The sequence below is a fragment of the Panulirus ornatus genome, chromosome 70, assembly GCF_036320965.1.
Source record: "Panulirus ornatus isolate Po-2019 chromosome 70, ASM3632096v1, whole genome shotgun sequence".
Lineage (NCBI taxonomy): Eukaryota > Metazoa > Arthropoda > Malacostraca > Decapoda > Palinuridae > Panulirus > Panulirus ornatus.
This window is the reverse complement of record NC_092293.1, coordinates 9,273,359-9,298,109: the sequence shown is the minus strand read 5'-3', so window position 1 is coordinate 9,298,109 and position 24,751 is coordinate 9,273,359. Positions and strand designations below refer to the sequence as shown.

General features: G+C 40.9%; 2 non-coding genes across 2 annotated transcripts; one reads left to right on the top strand and one right to left on the bottom strand.

The window, feature by feature from the left end:
* Positions 1 to 4,919: 4,919 nt before the first annotated feature.
* On the bottom strand, positions 4,920 to 4,991 carry TRNAV-CAC (transfer RNA valine (anticodon CAC)). Its single transcript has one exon. It is a non-coding gene; the product is annotated as a tRNA-Val (tRNA).
* A 15,349-nt stretch (positions 4,992 to 20,340) lies between these two features.
* Positions 20,341 to 20,412, top strand: TRNAV-GAC (transfer RNA valine (anticodon GAC)). Its single transcript has one exon. It is a non-coding gene; the product is annotated as a tRNA-Val (tRNA).
* Positions 20,413 to 24,751: the final 4,339 nt, after the last annotated feature.

The following is a 24,751-nucleotide window of genomic DNA, read 5'->3' as shown; positions in this document are numbered from 1 at the left end:
GCTAGGCTAAGATCATTTATCGCTGTCCATGATAACTAAGCTAAGATCATTTATCGCTGTCCATTATAGCTAGGCTAAGATAATTTATCGCTGTCCATGATAGCTAGGCTAAGATCATTTATCGCTGTCCTTGATAGCTAGGCTGTCATTTATCGTTGTCCATGATTGCTAGGCTAAGATCATTTATCGTTGTCCATGATACAATCTGGGCCCAGCCCGAGCTGTAGGGGATAGAAGACCTCCAAGATAATACTAGCCAGACTCTAAGAACATTTAAGATCATAAGAACATTATTCAGTCGTCTTTTACTTATCAGGAAATACGTTTGTATGCAACTCTTAGCTGATAAGAGATGTTTGATCTCTTATCACCCAGAACTCACCACGAGGAGGTGGTTGCATGTCGAGTTCCATAATTTTTTCCCGTTTTAAATAAATATTTTAATTTCCTCTAAAATAAACGTCTATCCCGTTTTAAGATGTGTAAAAATAATAATTTCCTCTAAAACAAAGTTCTTATTGTGAGGTAGATAGTTGAGGAAGGGCACCTCATTTCCTGCCCTTCCTCTGGTTCCGTTGGCCCCCTCCTCTGGTACGCCTCCGGCGGACTGACCTCATCACCTTCTTCAGCTCACCAATAATAAGTGGCAGAGCTGGTCTCTCTGAGGGGTCGCTGTGGGTCGCTGTTTGGTAAAGATCCTGGAGGCTTTCCCGCACACCCTGCTTCCTGACCAGGATGGACACGTGCCTCATTAGATGCCCAAAAGAGAAGACGTCACTGGCTGGGGAGACCGGCTTGCGCTCCCTGACCTCAGGGGCCAACCACAGGTCAGGAACATTGTACTCAACGCAGCTTCCCTTCTTAACGCTCAAGCCGAAGTCGATGATGTGAAACTCTGGCTTCTCACCCATCGTCACGGTCACATTCTCGACCTTGACGTCATTATGGACAATGTTTTTCTTATGGATTTCCATCAGCCGACGAGCGACCATGATGGCGGACTCGACCAGTTCCTCGTCCGACCGACATGTTCTCATGTACTTATCATAAGGCTGGCCAGTGTGGCTTAAGATGATCAGTGGAGGGTTGCGGCACACTGCTCGAAGGAGAGGGGCTCCTCCAGCCCCAGCCAGTCTCCTGTGAATGTCTGCTTCATCCATAAGACTTTTCCAACTCACTCCGTCGAGAAGGGTTTTGATGACGCAACACGATCCACGGAACAACACCGTTTCAATCTTGGCGTTGCCTCCCCGACCCACCTCTCTCATGACCACCAGGTCATTCACATCCTTCTGGGTCAACTTTACAACTGGAACACTCATTTTGATTCCGGCCTGAGGCGCACTTACCAAATTTTCTTCTTGCCGGAGAGTGTGAGAGGAGATGTTGTCGGTACGGAGTCCCATCCTCAAATGATTACACTTCTCTCGCCGCCGGCCTTATATACCCCTGGGTTATGTGACGTCACATAACCAGATCTATCCAGATTAAATCCCATACAAATCCGGATATGTAGACGGATTCATTTAGTTTTGTTGCGATCATTATTTGATGAAATCTAAAGGTATCGAAGAAATAGTCAGGATGGCTAGTGGTGTTGATAGTGTAGTGAAGATGGCTAGAGATGTTGAAGGATCTAAATAGTTTCGAAATACCAATACTTTTTGAATCAATAAATCATCATAAATACTAATGACAAAAACTACTTTGACGAAAATTTAGCCATTTTCAAGCATCGAAATAAAAGGATATGAGGTAAATGGCTTTTGGGAAATCCTTGTTGAATAGTACACAGTTACTTTCTGAGAACACACACACACACAAAACTAGAGAACATAGCATGAAATTAGGGCAATATTGTTCAAATATATTCAGAAAAGTAATTTTAAAGTTTATATAAGAGTGGTTGATGAATGGAATAAGAAGAATGAGGTCATGGTTAAGGCAGACACCATACATAAATCCTACAAGTTGTATAATAGTACAGAATGTTCTTGAGATTTGGCCTCGTGAGTGTAGAACTCTCTCCTCACACAGTAAAAATAGGTAATTACGTACTCATAGATTCAGAGGTTATCATGTTGAAGGAGAGGTGAAAACTGAAGATTCAAATCAAAGAACAATAAGAAGCGTCATGATGAGATGGGAGAGGGAATTGGTGAATTGACAAATATAGTTTAATCTAAAACATGAACGGTAAATCACTTCGAGTGAAGAAAGTCAAGTGGAAAACATAGAAAATGAAAGACCAAAGAGAAGAATTTTGGACATCTGGGATAACATCTAATGTGAGGAAACACGATTTCACCAAATGATCTTTAGTTAACGCTTCTGGCACAGTGTAGATATATATATACACACACACACACACACACACACACACACACACACACACACACACACACATATATATATATATATATATATATATATATATATATATATATATATATATATATATATATATATATACATTTATATATATATATATATATATACATATATATATATATATATATATATATATATTTTTTTTTTTAAACTATTCGCCATTTCCCGCGTTAGCAAGGTAGCGTTAAGAACAGAGGACTGGGCCTCTGAGGGAAAATCCTCACCTGGCCCCCTTCTCTCTTCCTTCTTTTGGAAAAACTAAAAAAAAAAAAAAAGGGGAGGATTTCCAGCCCCCCGCTCCCTCCCCTTTTAGTCGCCTTTTTTTTTTTTTTTCATTTTTTTTTTTTTTTCCAAAAGAAGGAACAGAGGGGGCCAGTTGAGGATATTCCAAAAAAGGCCCAGTCCTCTGTTCTTAGCGCTACCTCGCTAACGCGGGAAATGGCGAATGGTTTAAAAGAAAAAGAAAAAAAATATATATATATATACTTATGTGTGTGTGTGTGTGTGTACGGATAAACTTTAAGCCTGGCCGGGGTGTACTGGTGATGCCTTTGACCTAAAATATAAGTTCAAGCCCGTAGGCCGACCCTGCACTTAACTTGAATCCTTTTGTGTTCGCTATAATCTTTTTTATTACATCTCCTCTACTTGATCCCTTTATCTTCACTATGCAAGGCTTATTATAATCTTCACTACAACCTCATCTTCATATGACCTTATCTTGACTAAGCTGGTTTCAAGGAAGGCTTTAGATTTTACCCGCTCACACAAACAACGTACTTACACGGGGCCCCACGAGTGTAAAACTTCCTCCTAATACAGTGCAAATAGATGATTACACACACCTACACACACCACCACCACTAACAATACACAGAGAAATAGCCTTTTTGATTGGTTTTGGATCCGCCCTTGAACGGAGTTTGGAGGATTTGGGGGATCAGGTCAATAAGGTTAAGTTCACTACAACCTCATATTCACTAACGTGAATCTTCACTACTAGCTTATTTTCACTTAATTATACCTTCACTATACCCTCTTCTTCACTACACCGTTATTTCTACCATACCATCATCATTGTACTCCCTGATGTTCACTGGAAATAGTTCTTATCTTCACTACATAATCATTCTGAATAAACTTTACTCCTTGATAACCCTTATCTCTACTACATTCGTATCTTCACTACATTCTTTTCTTCACTACAAGCTATCTTGACAATATCCTTATCATCACTATACTCTTCCTCACTACACTCTCATCTTAACATCATCCTTCTGTTTACCGAACTTAGTTCAATGTCTGACTTGAACGTAGCTTTGGAAAGTTTGTGTTCCTCATTGTGTTACCTCCTTATTATCATTGTAAAGGCAATTGTCACTACTCCCTAACTAAACCGTCATCGTCACTACACTCTCATCATTATCATTACTTCTTGATGTTCAATACAAAATCTCAACATATACATTCACCTTCACCACAGAATAATTTTCATTGCATCTTAATCTTCATTACTCCTTGTTTCAGCTACATCCGTATCTTCCATTCATTCTTATATCTTATATTAATTACATCTTTACAATATCTTTATGCCTTCTCTGTTCCGTCTTTTGTAAAATTGAAAGTGAGAGTAAAGGATTTCCGGCCTTCTGCTCCCTCCCCTTTTAGTCGCCTTGTACGACACACAGGGAATACGAGGCAAGTATACTTTCTTCCCTATCCCCAGGGATAACAGCATCTGGTGTTCCCAGACGGTCACCCATCCAAGTACTAACCAGACCCAACGTTGCTTAACTTCCCTGATCGGACGATATATATATATATATATATATATATATATATATATATATATATATATATATATATATATAAGACGACTGAAAACAATGAATTTCCCAAATAACAAAAATGGAAGCGCCGGGGTTTGAACCCGGGACCTCTCGCATGCCAAGCGAGTGCTCTACCACTGAGCTACGCCCCCAAGAACATATTTTGTGACATAGTATTATATGAAGCACTGAGATTACACGGCAAAATAGTGTTTGACCGACCGTTGCCGACTAGCCGGCAAAATAACCACAGGGTAAATCTCCATGTTGCTGTCGTGTTTTCCTCTCAATTTTCCACGAAGAAATGAGTTTTAATCTTTTATTGTCGTTGCAATAGACTGGAACTAAGCAATAGACTGGAACTAAACAATAGACTGGAACTATACAATAGACTGGAACTAAGCTGACCTGGTATGAGGTCAGAGCCCTCATTATCATCCCTGCTAACTACCGGAAGCAGATTAAGTCGTTCCACAACCGATGTCCGGCCCATGTTAACTCTGATGTGCCCAGCAGTTGGAGGAGGATCGCCAGAAGCTTCTGGAAGATTTCAAGGACGTCTTGGTGGACCTGACCCTTTCAGATAAGGTCGAAAACCCCAATTTATTGTGAAGATCTTCACTATAACGTTGGACGAACATACTGAATGTTGCACACATGTGATGCGGACAAAATGAAAAAAGAAAAAGACCAAAATTATGTCTGGTGTGGGTTTCGAACCCACGACCTTGAGTGTGTGAGACTCACGCTCTACCACTGAGCTAACCAGACAATAGAAAAATACGTCTGTTTCTTCAATTTGTATTAATGAAAATCTTTGCGAGGCAGCGTTTAGAAAAGAGAGATGTCTTTGACGAAATTTACTTGCTTGGCTTATTCTTCTGTCCCTCATTATCGAAAGTAAACATACTGAAGGATATATATATATATATATATATATATATATATATATATATATATATATATATATATATATATATATATATATATATATATATATATATATATATATATATATATATATATTGTAAAGGATCACAATTTTGCGCGTGATCAATTATATTCCTAAGAGTCCACGGGGAAAATGAAACATGCCACGTTCCCAAGTGCACTTTCATGTAATAACCACATCATCAGGGGAGACACAAGAGAGAAATATAACAGTCAGTTGATATACAACGAAGAGACGTAGCTAGTACGCCATATGGTAAACATGTGATTGTCCAAGACAGACAACAAGCGTATCATAAACTAATTATGTGGACAAGATGAATTCCTTACAAATTTTATCAACACTAAATTTATGCAATTTGTATAGACAATCACTTATATCAAGATTATAATTCTTTGTGCATTTAATGATAGAAGATTCAATGATATTTCTCGTGGTACTGGAGTTAGAGATTATAATGCCATCTCAGTTATTAACTCTAACTCCAGTACCACGAGAAATATCACTGAATCTTCTATTATTAAATACACAAAGAATTATAAACATTAAGGAAACATGCAACATGGCGGTCAAACTATGAGATGCACAAATGAAGTTTATGAATGGAATATCAGTGAGACGAACTAGTTGATGAATGATGAATGAAAGTGTAATAAAGTCATGATGAATGATGAATGAAAGTGTAATAAAGTCATGATGAATGAATGAAAGTGTAATAAAGTCATGATGAAAGAATGAAAGTGTAATAAAGTCATGATGAATGAATGAAAGTGTAATAAAGTCATGATGAATGAATGAAAGTGTAATAAAGTCATGATGAATGAATGAAAGTGTAATAAAGTCATGATGAATGAATGAAAGTGTAATAAAGTCATGATGAATGAATGAAAGTGTAATAAAGTCATGATGAATGATGAATGAAAGTGTAATAAAGTCATGATGAATGAATGAAAGTGTAATAAAGTCATGATGAATGAACGAAAGTGTAATAAAGTCACAGTTTAAAAGTACAAAATATGAATGGCAGCCAGGGAAGAGTGGCCCAGGTAAATGGAAGGGTTGAAAAGTTCGCGTTATGTGACGAATTTTGATAGATTTTGCAAGTTTCCTTTCCTATGATGGAACGTAAAAGTTTGTGCTTAGTTCTAGAGACAGAGTTCATAGGTTTATGTTTTAATGATGAACATCAAAGGATACCATTAATTTAACTGACTTTAAAAATGTTCAATTAAATGAAGCATTACATACACAAGCTGCTTTTTAGCGGAGTTAAAAATTCGCAATTTTTGCTAATTCTAAAGTAGGTGTTAAATTCACGGGCTTAAAAGTTCGAGTTTCAGCTTTAAACCTTGTGTTTGTATGACGTATCTTAGATTACTTGTTAATATAATGCAAGTGGAAGGTTTACGTTTAAAAGATGGTGTTTAAATGCTACATAATGAATGACAGTTAAATGGATAGATTTTAAGTTCGCGTTTACGTGGGCTACTTTAAGGTTAAGGTTCGTACGTACCAGGTTGACCAGATGGCGGTAGTGTGTAGACACAGCCATACCAGGTCGTATTTATCATCATTAAAGTCACCTTCCTTACTTACTTATGGCGGCGATGAAATTCACTGGTTCTTGATTGTGCACCAATTAACCTATCAGATAATGGTACAATGTTTGCCTGGTGTTGCATAGATCACGTCTGTTGTTGAAACACAAGAATGCCAGGTGACTTTGGGAGTGGATGATAATGTAAAGATCAATATAAATGTGGGAAATCTTGAACCGCCATCACCAGACACAACACATGTTTGGATCTGGCGGGGGGAGGGACTTGCCTGTGACGTCACGATGCCCCGCCTCCAGCCTGGCGCCGCTCTGTGTGTGTGTGTGTGTGTGTGTGTGTGTGTGTGTGTGTGTGTGTGAACTCATCTTTTGTGACTGTTATGTGTTTTGCCCGTTTTCTTAACCTTATGTGTTTGTATCGTGTCTTTATGTTACTTGTACACACACACACACACACACACACACAGAGGCAAGCCAGGAAACTTAAAGACCAGATGGAACTCAGTGGGATATTCATCCACTGTGATAAATCCAGGTAAGAGAAGGAGAGAAGTTGTGTATACAACCACCACAATGTAAGTAAGATGTAGCATCATCATCAGTAAACATACCTGGTGTTGTAAACCTCTATCATATCGCTCATTACAAGTCTTGTTATCTTCATCATAAGGGAGGCTTGCTATCAATGTTGTCATCTTCTCTGAATGATATTACAGAAATGTTTGTAGAATCTACTAATAATGACACATAGATCCTTCTTGTGCTTCGATGCTTTTATTACCAGGTCGTTAATGTGATATTAACCATGAAGACACACAATGTGGTTATGGATGAGGCATGACGTGTGATGAGAGCCAGCTGGGATGATTGTAGAATGATATTAACCATGGAGACACACAATGTTGTTATGGATGAGGCATGACGTGAGATGAGAGTCAGCTGGGATGATTGTAGGATGATATTAACCATGAAGACACACAATGTTGTTATGGATGAGGCATGACGTGTGATGAGAGTCAGCTGGGATGATTGTAGGATGATATTAACCATGAAGACACACAATGTGGTTATGGATGAGGCATGACGTGTGATGAGAGTCAGCTGGGATGATTGTAGGATGATATTAACCATGAAGACACACAATGTGGTTATGGATGAGGCATGACGTGTGATGAGAGTCAGCTGGGATGATTGTAGGATGATATTAACCATGAAGACACACAATGTGGTTATGGATGAGGCATTACGTGTGATGAGAGCCAGCTGGGATGATTGTAGGATGATATTAACCATGAAGACACACAATGTGGTTATGGATGAGGCATGACGTGAGATGAGAGTCAGCTGGGATGATTGTAGGATGATATTAACCATGAGACACACAATGTGGTTATGGATGAGGCATGACGTGAGATGAGAGTCAGCTGGGATGATTGTAGGATGATATTAACCATGAAGACACACAATGTTGTTATGGATGAGGCATGACGTGAGATGAGAGTCAGCTGGGATGATTGTAGGATGATATCAACCATGAAGACACACAATGTTGTTATGGATGAGGCATTACGTGAGATGAGAGCCAGCTGGGATGATTGTAGGATGATATTAACCATGGAGACACACAATGTTGTTATGGATGAGGCATTACGTGAGATGAGAGCCAGCTGGGATGATTGTAGAATGATATTAACCATGGAGACACACAATGTTGTTATGGATGAGGCATTACGTGAGATGAGAGCCAGCTGGGATGATTGTAGGATGATATTAACCATGAAGACACACAATGTTGTTATGGATGAGGCATTACGTGAGATGAGAGTCAGCTGGCATGATTGTAGGATGATATTAACCATGGAGACACACAATGTGGTTATGGATGAGGCATTACGTGAGATGAGAGTCAGCTGGGATGATTGTAGGATGATATTAACCATGGAGACACACAATATGGTTATGGATGAGGCATGACGTGTGATGAGAGGCAGCTGGGATGATTGTAGGATGATATTAACCATGGAGACACACAACGTTGTTATGGATGAGGCATGACGTGAGATGAGAGGCAGCTGGGATGATTGTAGGATGATATTAACCATAAGACACACAATGTTGTTATGGATGAGGCATGACGTGAGATGAGAGCCAGCTGGGATGATTGTAGGATGATTTTAACCATGGAGACAACACACAATGCAAGTTGCCACAGTTGTTGTATGCAGATGGATAGACTGGTGGGCCGTGTGGATGGTGTATGTAGAAGGAGGAGGATGAAAGTGAGTTTGGGTGAAAGTATAACGCTGGTTGTTGAAGAGGATGGATGCGGGTTGTAGTAAAGATGTTTATGGATAACATGAAGGTGAGAGTAGACATAGATGTACTTCTTTGGTGTTCAGTAATAAAGTTTAGTAAAGATGTTTACGGATAACATGAAGGTGAGAGTAGACATAGATGTACTTCCTTTGGTGTTCAGTAATAAGATCATCATCATCATCATCATCAACAACAACAACAACAACAACAGCAGCTTGGTGGACACTGATCTCATCTCCTTCTGACCGACTCACATCATCATGCACGATGCAAAGTTAGATTTTGGTCACATTTCAGGTTTTGGTCAATATGTTCGGCATTTTGGTCACATTTCAGGTTTTGGTCAATATGTTCAGCATTTTGGTCACATTTCAGGTTTTGGTCAATATGTTCGGCATTTTGGTCACATTTCAGGTTTTGGTCAATATGTTCGGCATTTTGGTCACATTTCAGGTTTTGGTCAATATGTTCGGCATTTTGGTCACATTTCAGGTTTTGGTCAATCAATATGTTCGGCATTTTGGTCACATTTCAGGTTTTGATCAATATGTTCGGCATTTTGGTCACATTTCAGGTTTTGGTCAATATGTTCGGCATTTTGGTCACATTTCAGGTTTTGATCAATATGTTAGGCATTTTGGTCACATTTCAGGTTTTGGTCAATATGTTCGGCATGTTTTTTCAAGTTTGCCATAATTTCATGAGTTTTATTCAGAAGGAAATGCAAAACTTGTTGGTCCATTAAGTAATCGTTCTTCCTCAGTTATCAGATTATCACAGTAAAATTATTAAGTTATATTGATCCGCTTCTGTGGCTTTGTGTGTGATATGTTTCACATAGACAATGTACTGAGCGTTGGAGAATACATTTTCCTCAGGAACTCAAACTAATAAGTTGTATTTAGGACGATATACAATATAGACTTGGAACTATTTCGTTCTGTTCTCAAAGATGTCAGTGTTCAACGTGTTTATGAGGAAGCAAGTATGAATTATATTTATAAGGTCATTATTCTGTATCAAATTGAATGTCATTAATAATTCCACAGCTGTCTTCAACCCACGTTATGATGCAGACGATACATTAGGAAACTTGCTTTGTATCTCTAACATGAAGCAAAATAATCTAATATCATTGTTCATAACGCCAGGAACTGTGTCATGTTGTTGACAAGTGAGCTAAACATACAGAGATATCGAGCCAACGAACGCGAGAGGCGTCCATATAATATGGATATACTACTGTGTAAGGGGAAGCAGTAACTGATATATTATGACACTTAATGAAGATAATCGTCGATATTCTATGTTGTCAGCTTTAGCTACCGTATCGTAACTGTAGAAACGATAATCAAGACTATAAACTCTAGTATGAGAACACACTTCTAATGACATATTTTATTGTTAAATAATATGATAAACATTTAATATATCTGAAAAAAATGAATAAAAAAAATAGAAAATATTTCGATGAATCCGCTCCTCTCTGTGAATATCTATGGACAGACTATATAGGAACCCTTCCTGTTAGGTGGCAGAAGCTGGCAATAGACTTCAATATGAATAATGATGTCTATATCATTTGTCCCGTGGCTCTGCCCTCTCATTCCTCACCGTCTTACTTTCATATCAATCGAATTTAGCAAATGGTTTGAGGATGTACGAAATCTCTGGTAGACACGTTAATGATTGATTTTCTATGTACATGGATGACTACGGCAATGATTTCATCAAGACAGAAGGAGGAAATACGTCAGTGAGGACTGACAAGTGTTCATCATTCTCTCCCGACCGTAACTTGTGACCAGTCAACTAATCAGTAGGCAAATGACTGGAAGACGACTGAAAGATGATTTAGAGCAACAATTACTTCAAGTATCAGATAAATGTAGACTCGTGTGAGGTGAGACAATCAGGGTAAACTGTACTGCCGGTGTTACAGCTTTCCACTTGTGATGCAACCTCCTGCTGGTGGAGGTCAGTAACACGCTAGAGATGACTCTCCTATAATGTATATAAACAACCATTACACCACCACACAATCAACACAATCAGACATGGAGAAAATGTCATTGAGGAAGATTGAAAGGAAATGACTGATAATCTGGGCAACGGGGAAGATATTACGCTTAGGACTCAGCTACACAATCAGTTGCCAGGTGTGGTGGTCGAGCACCTTATGGATCAGTGTGGAGGTGGGAGCCTGGTGCTGGCTGACCACTGTTTAGCGGCCACACAGACGAGGCTTTACACGAAACTGGCTCTCCACCGAGCGACGGTATCGCTCAGTGTGTAGGAGTCTACTGGGAAGAATGGATCATGGTTCCTAGACACAGAAGACGGAGGGCTGCTCTGTTATGTGTTGGGCTCGATGGGATATTGTGGACAACGAGAACAAAAAAAAAAAAAAAAAAAAATCCGGAGTGAATGTGTAAAACTTGGTAGGAAAACCAACGGTGTGGAAGTTATGACGCAATATTTAGTGAGATGCAACGTGCGAACACATGAGACGACAAGCATCACATTGTGATGACGCTTGACACAACACACTGTTAGGACGTCCACTTCTACCCCGGACCCACACAAATATGAGAGACTCCATGATAAGCCCAGGACGATCACCACTTGAGGTAACCCATAGATATTTGGCCACACGTGCAGGTTACAGAAGCCTCCAGTACACGTCACATGGATCTCAAGATGTTGCCTCGCACATATTATCCCCGAGATGTGTGACGCTATATACATAGTTCTGAGGAAGGACTATCTTTATGTGTTCGGCAACATCCAGCAGATACAGCTGTCCATGTATCCATAACTATAATATATAATGATGCAATATATAATTGAATCAGCTGTACTGTTAACGTCTTTGTCCACTCAAATATAGGTCGTGACGTCTGTGGATCGTTGTGAAGGGAAGTAGCAACGCCATTATGTCCACCATCGTTGCTCTGAACTGGCGCGTGTGTGTGTGTGTTGTGGCTGGAACCCACGTAGGTGGTGGCCACGCAACTCTTCCGCTCCCACACGTAACTGACGGTCACGAGTGGTAGGTGGATCATCGGCTTCCACACGTATCTGACGGTCACGAGGGGTAGGTGGATCACCAGCTTCCACCGGTATCTGACGGTCACGAGGGGTAGGTGGATCATCAGCTCCCACGCATAACTGACGGTCACGAGGGGTAGGTGGATCACCAGCTTCCACACGTAACTGACGGTCACGAGGGGTAGGTGGATCATCGGCTTCCACACGTATCTGCCGGTCACGAGTGGTAGGTGGATCATCGGCTTCCACTCATAACTGACAGTCACGAGGGGTAGGTGGATCACCAGCTTCCACACGTATCTTCCGGTCACGAGGGGTTGGTTCATCATCGGCCTCCACACATATCTGCCGGTCACGAGGGGTACGTGGATCATCGGCCTCCACACGTATCTGCCGGTCACGAGGGGTAGGTGGATCATCAGCTCCCACACGTATCTGCCGGTCACGAGGGGTAGGTGGATCACCAGCTTCCACACGTATCTGACGGTCACGAGGGGTAGGTGGATCATCAGCTCCCACACGTATCTGCCGGTCACGAGGGGTAGGTGGATCATCGGCCTCCACACGTATCTTCCGGTCACGAGGGGTAGGTGGATCATCGGCCTCCACACGTATCTGCCGGTCACGAGGGGTAGGTGGATCATCGGACTGAGAGAGCAGTAGTCGGCCACACCAGAACATCACAAACCACACACACTTGTGTACCAACGCCGTCTTAGCTCCGCCTTGTATACAAGCCGACTGTTCTAAGTCTTCTATCTCATTCTTGTATCTCTCCTGACGATGTGATTACTACACGAACTTGCACTTGGGGCTGATCGTGATTCATTTTCCTCGTGGTTATGGGTGATTCGTCAAGATCTTTAATAAATATCAGGATGAATTCTTGAGGTTATTTCATGATATCCTTACCCCATGAACAAACTTTGATAACACCGTCATTTTCACATAATGGCTATGTAAACATATCAGTTGGAAAGGAAAGTGAAACAGCCGTGGAATTCATGTAACAATCATATCTCCCAAATTACAATGAATTACGACTAATGCTTATCTTTATTGCCTGTTATGTGCCATGTCATTGCGAAATGAATCAGATGCTTTGCCACATACATAGACTATCTCTGATTACCTAACAACCATTGTGTACTCGTACCCTTGTGTCTGGACCGAGGAACCAATAGTTTGTTTTCAATCCAGCTCATCCACTGCTTCAAGTACTATTCCATGGATGTGGGTCTTTACAATGGCCCCAAAGGAAGCAAGCGAGAGGACTCGAAGCCAGAGTGTGAGGTCTTGTGGGGAGGGTAAGACAAGCCATAGGATCATTGCTGCTGGCACACACACCACATACAGCGCCAGTCGCGCACCAGCTGCCGACGTGTACGGAGCTGCTGTCGTCTTTCAAAGCTAGGTTGTAGCTATTCCCCCCTGCGTTGTCGCTACCCTTGCTTTGTTTTGAAGGTAATTTTTCTAAAGCTATTATTCATCAATATCTTTGTAAGGAGGTTTTGTGCAAAATTGATATTTTATTGACGGGTATCCGCAAAACTTCGCCTGCCCTTGTGCAACCGGCTCCACCTCGAATTTTTTTTCTGCATAGAACAATTAATTTGCCTGATCTTTTTTTTGGGGGGTAGATAGTTTTTTTCCCCACTGTCTGGGGTGGTTTGCCACCCCAGACTTTGGGGTTAGGCCCCTAGGATGGACCCAGGTAAACCATCCACTGCCCCCCTAAGGGGTAGTGGTGACGGACCTTCGATCAAAAGTAAAAATGCTGATTATGTTTTGGCCACATCATGCGACCGGAGCAACGACCCTCGCCTCCCTCAATCCCTTCCTAATCAGGAAGGTCATTGATGGATGGTCTGGGCATGTTGAAACGGTAAGGAAACTGGCTAGTCGTGACTTACTGGTAAAAGTGAAATCAACGAATCAGGTGGCGGAACTACTTAAGTTGACCAAATTCCATACTTATGATGTTGTCTCTATACCAATTTCCATGACTTCATGCAGGGGAGTCATCTACTGCACTGATGTCATGGATATGTCAGAGGACGACATTGTGAAGGAACTGGCAAACGAGGACGTTATCGCTGCCACGTTCATCACTAAATTTATTAATGGCGAACGACGTAGAACTCCCCTGATAACCCTAACTTTCAGAAGATCTCGTTTACCTGAAAATATCTCTACTGGTTACATGCGTTGTCAAGTTCGTCCATATATTCCAAATCCCCTACGTTGCTATAAATGCCAGAAATTTGGTCACCCTTCAAAGTCTTGCATTCCTTCTGCAAGATGCGGGAAGTGTGCTGAGGAGGGTCATACTGCAGAGGATTGTACGAATAACAGGATGTTGTGTGTCAACTGTAATGGCAACCACCCAAGCTCGGACCGGGCCTGTCCCTGGTTCCAGTTTGAGAAAGAAGACTCAGAACAACATTTCATATTGCGAGGCTAGGAGGAAGGTTAAGGAGTCTCATAAGACTCCTAAACCTAATGAATCCTACGCGTCGGCTCTGAAATGTAAGCCGGTTATGCGAACGATCTCGACGCAAACTCCTTGTGACACGCCGACCGTCGCTGCCAAGAACCCAGCTCCACCCAACCCTATACCAAATTCTCAATCCAAAGCCCACAAAAAATCCTATGCCAACACCACATCCACATCCAACCGTAAAGATAAGAAAGAGAACAAGACTAACATATCCTTAAACTTACCTACACTCGAAAAAACTACGTCGCACGTCATTGTGCCAGCACCTCCATCAAAGAGGTCTGTGATTCACAGGTCCTCTTCGTTGGAGGACATAGAAGTGATGGAAGCCAACCTCACTCTTCTGAACGATGGTAGTGGAACTCGTGTAGATGATCGAACTGGCAATATCTCGGCAATTGATTTATCCTTGTCATCGCCGGATATACTTAACGACATCACTTGGGGTATTTGTGACGACTCCCTAGGAAGTGACCATTTCCCGATCTCTTTCTTATTCATGCGACATTATTACCAACTCGTCTCCGCCTAAATTTAACTATAAGAAAGCAGACTGGGTGTCATTTACAAGGCAAGCCGTCCTTGATATATCCGGTGGTGACACTGATGCAAAAGTCCTCAAGGTTACCTCCACCATACTGAGCTCAGGCTGCTGAGAACTCTACACCTCAGGTTTCTACAATTTCCACAAAGCATAGAGTTCCTTGGTGGACACCAGATTGCCGACATGCACTGCGTGAGCGCAATAGGAGATACAGGATGGTCGACAACGAGCCTTCAGATGATAACTTTGTTGCATACAAACGTGCGAGGCTCAGGCAAGAAGAACTATCCAACAAGCCAAACGAGACTCCTGGTTTTGTCTCTACCGTGAACAAGGACACACCAGTAAGTCAGGTCTGGTCCACAAATAATATAATCAAAAGAAGATACAAGCCGCCACTTCCTCCGTAAATCCTCGACCAAGGTCAAATAATCGACGACCCGGTGGACATGGCCAACACACTCGCGAAGAGGTTCTCAGAAACAAGCAGCTCGGCCAATTACGACCCACGCTTCCTACACCACAAGCGACAGGCCGAGCTGCAGTTACCAGACTTTGCCACAGAAGATACTTTTGATTACAACCAAACGTTCACCATGACAGAACTACTTCTTGCCCTGAAATCCTGTCAAGGTTCGAGCCCGAGACCCAACGGGATCACTTACGGGATGATCCAGCACCTTAGTCAGGCCAACCTGTCTAAGTTGTTAGCATTGTACAATGAGATTTGGACGTCTCGAACGTTTCCAAACTCATGGCACTTTGCGCACGTCATTCCCATCACAAAACGCTCCGGACGCCATACGAATACAAATTCGTTTCGACCTGTTCCGCTACGAGCTGCATTCGTAAGGTCATGGAGAGAATGGTTAACAGAAGGCTACTTCTTGTGTTAGAATCAAAGGGTTTATTAAATGATCAACAATGTGCTTTCCGTCGTAACAGAGTACATTGGATCATTTAATACACCTAGAACATTCTATCCTAGAGTCATTTTAGTAAGGTTCGTTTTTTGGTTCTTGTATTTCTAGATTTAGAAAAAGCCTTCGACATGACATGGCGAAACGGAATTTTAAGCAGACTTTATGCTTTTGGTTTAAGAGGTTATTTACCCATATTTGTAAAAAAATTTTAAACAATAGATTTTTTGCTGTGAAACTTGCAGCACTCGGTGACACTTCGGACACATTTGTCCAAGAGAATGAGGTGCCACAAGGCAGCGTTCTTAGCCCAACATTATTTAATATTATGCTTAATGATATTCTGTCTCCAGCTTCCGTCCCGCGAGATCTTAAATACTCACTTTATGCTGATGATTGTGCGTTATGGCACATCTTCGCCTAGTGCACAATTTTTGGCTGAGCGGGTTCAAGCTGTGCTTAAGTCATTTCATCGTTGGGCGCTACAGTGGGGATTTAAGTTCTCACCCAACAAAAGTATCACAGTTGTCTTCACCCGAAAAATTAATATCCCGAATTTGCATTTAACGTTAGACAACAAACCGATCCCGTTTCGAAATACAGTTAAATTCCTCGGCTTAGATTTTGATAAAAGACTAAATTGGAAAAGTCATGTCGACTATCTAGTAACAAATTGTAGTAAATGATTAAATATTCTTAAATGCCTTTCGGGTTCCTTCTGAGGAGCCAACAGTAGATCTTTATTAATGATTTATAAGTTCCTAATTAGATCTAAATTAGACTATGGCTCTCAGGTGTATGCTTCGGCGAGCGAGTATACCCTGAGGAGGTTGGATGTGATACAGAATAAATGTTTGCGAATGTGTCTTGGAGCCCTAACCTGTACCAGAGTTCCACGATTGGAAGTTGAGGCCCATGTACCTCCTCTCCGACTAAGACGTGAGATCCTGTCGTGGCAAAGCGGTATTGTGATGACCAGAAGGAACAATACAACTGCTTGTCGCCTCATTCTGGAAAATTCACAGCTCGTAAACAGAGGCGTCAGGTCCCTGGCCGTCAGAATACACTTCCTCAGTGAGAACTCCGGTACTAAAGTGAATGAAGTAGACTCGCTGGTCAAGAATTCCTTACCCCCCTGGGAGGGTTCCAAAATTAACATCAAGACGAGCTGGCTACCAACCAAAAAAGCACAGACATCGGAGGGCGAGGTACACCAGCGTTTTCGTCAGGTCATCATTGAACGCTTATCGTATGTTCACTTCTACACTGATGGCTACAAGACGGATGAATGTGTGGGTGCAAGTGTGAGGTCGATGGAGTGTGCACTCAGATACCGCTTGCCGAACCATACATCTGTATTTTGCGCTGAATTGTTTGCCATTGATCGAGCCATAGACTATATAATTGATTCAAATCACAGTAAAGCCATAATTTTTTCTGATTCTCTTTCCTCTCTTAAAGCAATAAGCTCTGAATATACAGAGTCCTGTGAATTACAGGGCAATATCATTAATAAACTAAATTCATGTAAAAAAGATATCATCTTGATCTGGGTGCCTGGCTGGTCATTGATCTGGGTGCCTGGCTGGTGGGTCATTGATCTGGGTGACTGGTGGGTCATTGATCTGGGTGCCTGGTGGGTCATTGATCTGGGTGCCTGGTGGGTCATTGATCTGGGTACCTGCCTGGTGGGTCATTGATCTGGGTGCCTGGCGGGTCATTGATCTGGGTGCCTGGCTGGTGGGTCATTGCAATATATACGGCAACAATGAACAGGTAGAGAGCTTGGCTAAGTCGACCTCAGAACTCGAGGAGGCCGTTCCGATCCCTCGGGAGCTGGGGTCCTGCCTTTCCTTGAGGAAGAGATCAATCCATCTTCTGTGGCAGAGTCAGTGGACCGACCTGACCATCAACAAGAAATACAAGCAAGAAGTGGCGGACTGGCCGACCTCGTATGCCAACAGTGGAAACAGACATCAACAATAGAATGTCTACTGCTAAAATGCAGAAGATATGAACAATATAGAAGAAACATTTTAAATTACCACACCAACCAAAGCATTTTCTTCAACATCATTAATGTACTCAGGGATAACCCGAGTACTATTGACAAGTTGATGGTCTTCCTCAGAGAAACAGAATTAATCAAGATGATGTAAGGTGGTTCGTGGGTTCTCCACTGTGGCGGGGTAGGCTTGGTGTGCGGCTCCTCCTACTTGGGCTGGTCGCATGGTGGTGGGTGGACATGTCCATTCATTAGACGGTCGGCCTCTGAGGGAGGTGGTCATCCTCCGGGTCGGCTGCGCCGTGGTGTTGAGTCGGTGGACCTCGGACTAACTATCTATTGTGTGCACATGTCATGATGGAAGCCTGTCCCTAACCTGTCCTATCTTCTCGCATTCTTGGGTCAAATGCAACCGTGGATACTGTGCCCACTGCGTGGTATTTGCCCTCACGTCGGCCAAATACCCACACATCTTTTATTTCCATTACTTATATTTATTATTTATCTTTATCATCATTGCATGAAAATTACATATATACTTTTTTAAATAGGTATTTAGGAACGATGACATCAGTCATTCATCAACTAGGGTTGCAGGCCTAATGACCTTGCTCATAGGTCGATGGCCGTAAAACCCAACAAACAACAACATCCAAACATGTGTTGTGTCTGGTGATGGCGGTTCAAGATTTCCCACATTTATATTGATCTTTACATTATCATCCACTCCCAAAGTCACCTGGCATTCTTGTGTTTCAACAACAGACGTGATATATGCAACACCAGGCAAACATTGTACCATTATCTGATAGGTTAATTGGTGCACAATCAAGAACCAGTGAATTTCATCGCCGCCATAAGTAAGTAAGGAAGGTGACTTTAATGATGATAAATACGACCTGGTATGGCTGTGTCTACACACTACCGCCATCTGGTCAACATTGTACATACCAACATTTAAACTGTGACATTCAACCACAAGGTTTAAAGTCGCTCATGAAAACGCGAACTTAAAATCTATCCATTTAAATCTACCATTCATCAATCAACATTTAAACACCGTCATTTGAACGTAAACCTTCCAGCTGCGTTATTTTACCAGAGTCCTTTAAGATACGTCATATAAACACAACACTTAAATGTACGTTAAGCTTGTGCAAACCATCATTGAAACTCAAACTTCTAAATTAGAATTGTAATGAAAATGCGAACTTTTAACTCTGTCAAATTACAGCTATTGAACAAAATGATTCACTTAATTGACAAATTTTAATGTCAGTTAATTTAACGATATCCTTTGTGGTTCATCTTTGAAACACAAACCTTTAAACTTTGTCTCTAGAACTGAACACAACCATTAAGTTTCATAACTGGAATGGAAATTTGGATAATCTATCAAAATTCGTCATATAACGCGAACTTTTAAATCCTTCCATTCAGTTGGGCCGTTACTTGCCTGGCTGCCATTCATAATATGTCCTTTTATATTGTATGTTGACTACGCTCTCATTCATTCGTCATTTGGATCGTCTCACTGATATTCCATTCATAAACTTCATTCCTAAAGCTTATTTTTGACCACCATGTTGTTTCCTTAAGGTTTATAATTCTTTGTGTATTTAATAATAGAAGATTCAATGATATTTCTCGTGGTACTGGAATTAGAGTTAATAATGCCATCTCAGTTATTAACTCTAACTCCAGCACCACGAAAAATATAATTGAATCATCTATTTCTGAATACACAAAGAATTATAGTCTTGATATTAGTGATGGTCTATACAAATTGGATAACTTTAATGCTGATAAAATGTGTAAACAATTCACCTTCTTGTCCACATAATAAGTTTATGATACGCTTGTTGTCTGTCTTGGACAATCACATGTTTACCATATGGCGCCCTAGCTACGTTTCTTCGTTGTATATCAACTGACTGTTATATTTCTCTCTTGTACCTCTCCTGATGATGTGAGTTTTACACGAAAGTGCACTTGGGAACTTATCGTGTTTATTTTCCTTGTGAACTCATAAGAATATACTTGATCACGTGCAAAATTGCGATCCTTTTCAATATATATATATATATATATATATATATATATATATATATATATATATATATATATATACATCCTTCAGTATGTTTACTTTCGATAATGAGGAACAGAAGAATAAGCCAAACAAGTAAATTTCGTCAAAGACATCTCTCTTTTCTTAACGCTGCCTCGCAAAGATTTTCATTAATTCAAATTGAAGAAACAGACGTATTTTCTATTGTCTGGTTAGCTCAGTGGTAGAGCGTGAGTCTGACACACTCAAGGTCGTGGGTTCGAGACCCACACCAGACATAAATTTTGTCTTTATCTTTTTTCATTTTGTCCGCATCACATGTGTGCAACATTCAGTATGTTCGTCCTACGTTATAGTGAAGATCTTCACAATAAATTGGGGTTTTCGACCTTATCTGAAAGGGTCAGGCCCATCAAGACGTCCTTGAAATCTTCCAGAAGCTTCTGGCGATCCTCCTCCAACTGCTGGGCACATCAGAGTTAACATGGGCCGGACATCGGTTGTGGAACGACTTAATCTGCTTCCGGTAGTTAGCAGGGATGATAATGAGGGATCTGACCTCATACCAGGTCAGCTTGGTTCCAGTCTATTGCTTAGTTCCAGTCTATTGCTTAGTTCCAGTCTATTGCTTAGTTCCAGTCTATTGCTTAGTTCCAGTCTATTGCTTAGTTCCAGTCTATTGCTTAGTTCCAGTCTATTGCAACGACAATAAAAAAGTAAAACATTTCTTCGTTGAAAATTAAGAGGAAAACACGACAGCAACATGGAGATTTACCCTGTTATTTTGCCGGCTAGTCGGCAACGGTCGGTCAAACAGTATTTTGCCGTGGTAATCTCAGTGCTTCATATAATGCTATGTCACAAAATATGTTCTTGGGGGCGTAGCTCAGTGGTAGAGCACTCGCTTGGCATGCGAGAGGACCCGGGTTCAAACCCCGGCGCTTCCATATTCATTTGGGAAATTCATTGTTTTCAGTGTTATATATATATATATATATATATATATATATATATATATATATGTATATATATATATATATATATATATATATATATATATATATATATATATATATATATATCGTCCGATCAGGAAAGTTAAGCAACGTTGGGTCTGGTTAGTACTTGGATGGGTGACCGTCTGGGAACACCAGATGCTGTTATCCCTGGGGATAGGGAAGAAAGTATACTTGCCTCGTATTCCCTGCGTGTCGTACAAGGCGACTAAAAGGGGAGGGAGCAGAAGGCCGGAAATCCTTTACTCTCATTTTCAATTTTACAAAAGACGGAACAGAGAAGATATAAAGATATTGTAAAGATGTAATTAATATAAGATATAAGAATGAATGGAAGATACGGATGTAGCTGAAACAAGGAGTAATGAAGATTAAGATGCAATCCAAATTATTCTCTAGTGAGGATAAATGTATATGTTAAAATTTTGTATTGAACATCAAGAAGTAATGATAATGATGAGAGTGTAGTGACGATGAGGGTTTAGTTAGGGAGTGGTGACAATTGCCTTTACAATGATAATAAGGAGGTAACACAATAAGGAACACAAACTTTCCAAAGCTACGTTCAAGTTAGACTTTGAACTAAGTTCGGTAAACAGAAGGATGATGTTAAGATGAGAGTGTAGTGAAGAGTATAGTGATGATAAGGATATTGTCAAGATAGGTTGTAGTGAAGATACGAATGTAGTAGAGATAAGGGTTATTAAAGAGTAAAATTTATTCAAAATGATTATGTAGTGAAGATAAGAACTACTTTTAGTGAACATCAGGGAGTGCAATGATGATGGTATGGTAGAAATAACGGTGTAGTGAAGAAGAGGGTATAGCGAAGATATCATTAAGTGAAAATAAGCTAATAGTGACGATACACGTTGGTGAATATGAGGTAGTAGTAAAAACCTTGTTGACCTGATCCCCCAAATCCTCCAAACTGCGTTCAAGGGCGGATCCAAAGGCAACCGAAGAGGCTATTTCTCTGTGTATTGTTAGTGGTGGTGGTGGTGTGTAGGTGTGTGTAATCATCTATTTGCACTGTATTAGGAGGGAGTTTTACACTCATGGGGCCCCGTGTAAGTACGTTGTTTGTGTGAGCGGAAAAATCTAAAGCCTTCCTTGAAACCAGCTTAGTCAAGATAAGGTCATATGAAGATGAGGTTGTAGTGAAGATTATAATAGGCCTTGCATAGTGAAGATAAAGGGATTAAGGAGAGGAGATGTAGTAAAGAAGATTATAGTGAACACAAAAGGATTCAAGCTAAGTGCAGGGTCGGCCTACGGGCTCAATTGAACTTACATTTTAGGTCAAAGGCATCACCAGTATATATATATATATTATTATTTTTTATTATCATTATACTTTGTCGCTGTCTCCCGCGTTTGCGAGGTAGCGCAAGGAAACAGACGAAAGAAATGGCCCAACACCCCCCCCCATACACATGTATATACATACGTCCACACACGCAAATATACATACCTACACAGCTTTCCATGGTTTACCCCAGACGCTTCACATGCCCTGCTTCAATCCACTGACAGCACGTCAACCCCGGTATACCACATCGCTCCAATTCACTCTATTCCTTGCCCTCCTTTCACCCTCCTGCATGTTCAGGCCCCGATCACACAAAATCTTTTTCACTCCATCTTTCCTCCACCAATTTGGTCTCCCTCTTCTCCTTGTTCCCTCCACCTCCGACACATATATCCTCTTGGTCAATCTTTCCTCACTCATCCTCTCCATGTGCCCAAACCACTTCAAAACACCCTCTTCTGCTCTCTCAACCACGCTCTTTTTATTTCCACACATCTCTCTTACCCTTACGTTACTCACTCGATCAAACCACCTCACACCACACATTGTCCTCAAACATCTCATTTCCAGTACATCCATCCTCCTGCGCACAACTCTATCCATAGCCCACGCCTCGCAACCATACAACATTGTTGGAACCACTATTCCTTCAAACATACCCATTTTTGCTTTCCGAGATAATGTTCTCGACTTCCACACATTCTTCAAGGCCCCCAGGATTTTCGCCCCCTCCCCCACCCTATGATCCACTTCCGCTTCCATGGTTCCATCCGCTGCCAGATCCACTCCCAGATATCTAAAACACTTCACTTCCTCCAGTTTTTCTCCATTCAAACTCACCTCCCAATTGACTTGACCCTCAACCCTACTGTACCTAATAACCTTGCTCTTATTCACATTTACTCTTAACTTTCTTCTTCCACACACTTTTCCAAACTCAATCACCAGCTTCTGCAGTTTCTCACATGAATCAGCCACCAGCGCTGTATCATATATATATATATATATATATATATATATATATATATATATATATATATATACCTGACACTCCCAAGGTGTTCATCCTTTCCTTGCAACTGACTTTGGCGCGGCCTTGAAGGTTGCAAGTATCTTGTTTATGCAATCTAATTTCAGTCCCTCTCTCTCTATACTCTCCTCCCTCTCCACTCCTTTATCTTCCTCTCTCCCTCTTTCTGTCTCTGCCTCCCATCCCATCTCTCCCCTGCTCCCAGCCTATCCCATTAACCGAACCCCATGTTGACGCGATTCTTCACGGAAAAGAAAGTTCTCTATCTTTATAGATATATTTTTTTCTTCCTTTTTCTCCAGACACATTGAGGCAGGAGAGGGATGGAGCCCCTGGCGCGTCACTCCTGCAGAACCTGATGGTAACTTGATGGGTGATGTAGTCCAGCCTCATCATACAACAATCTTCAGCAATATGGAAAAAAAAAGAAGAAAATTTGCTTATCGCATAATTATCATCAATTTAGCAATGTGATTATGAAAATGATATTTAAGTGCAGCTATCGACCTGCCATGAAGATAAGAACATACCATTTTTGTATTTCTGATATAGACGTCATCTGTTCAGCGCCAGGAGCTGATATGGAGTCGTCTGTTCTGCGTCAGGAGCGAAAGAAATTTGCACTCTTCCTCGGAGGAATACGAAAGAAAACGGGTCGAAGAAAATGAGAAAGTAATGTGCCTTAAAATTTCCATGATATCAGATTCGTCCATTTTTTATGTGGAGGAAGAAGAAGAGGAGGAAAAAGAGGAGGAGGAGGAGGAGAAGATATGGCCATATATATATATATATATATATATATATATATATATATATATATTATCCCTGGGGATAGGGGACAAAGAATACTTCCTACGTATTCCCTGCGTGTCGTAGAAGGCGACTAAAAGGGGAGGGAGCGGGTGGCTGGAAATCCTCCCCTCTCTTGTTTTTTTTTTTTTAATTTTCCAAAAGAAGGAACAGAGAAGGGGGTCAGGTGAGGATAATCCCTATAAGGCCCAGTTCTCTGTTCTTAACGCTACCTCGCTAACGCGGGAAGTGGCAAATAGTATGAAAGAATATATATATATATATATATATATATATATATATATATATATATATATATATATATATATATATATATATATATATATTGGAAAGGAAATGCCTTGATGAATAAGTGATGCCAAGATGTGTCCTACCTCAACGATTGTTGCAGCTGTCTGGTCGACCATTTCACCAATTCCAAAACGTCATTTTAAAGAAACACATTGAAT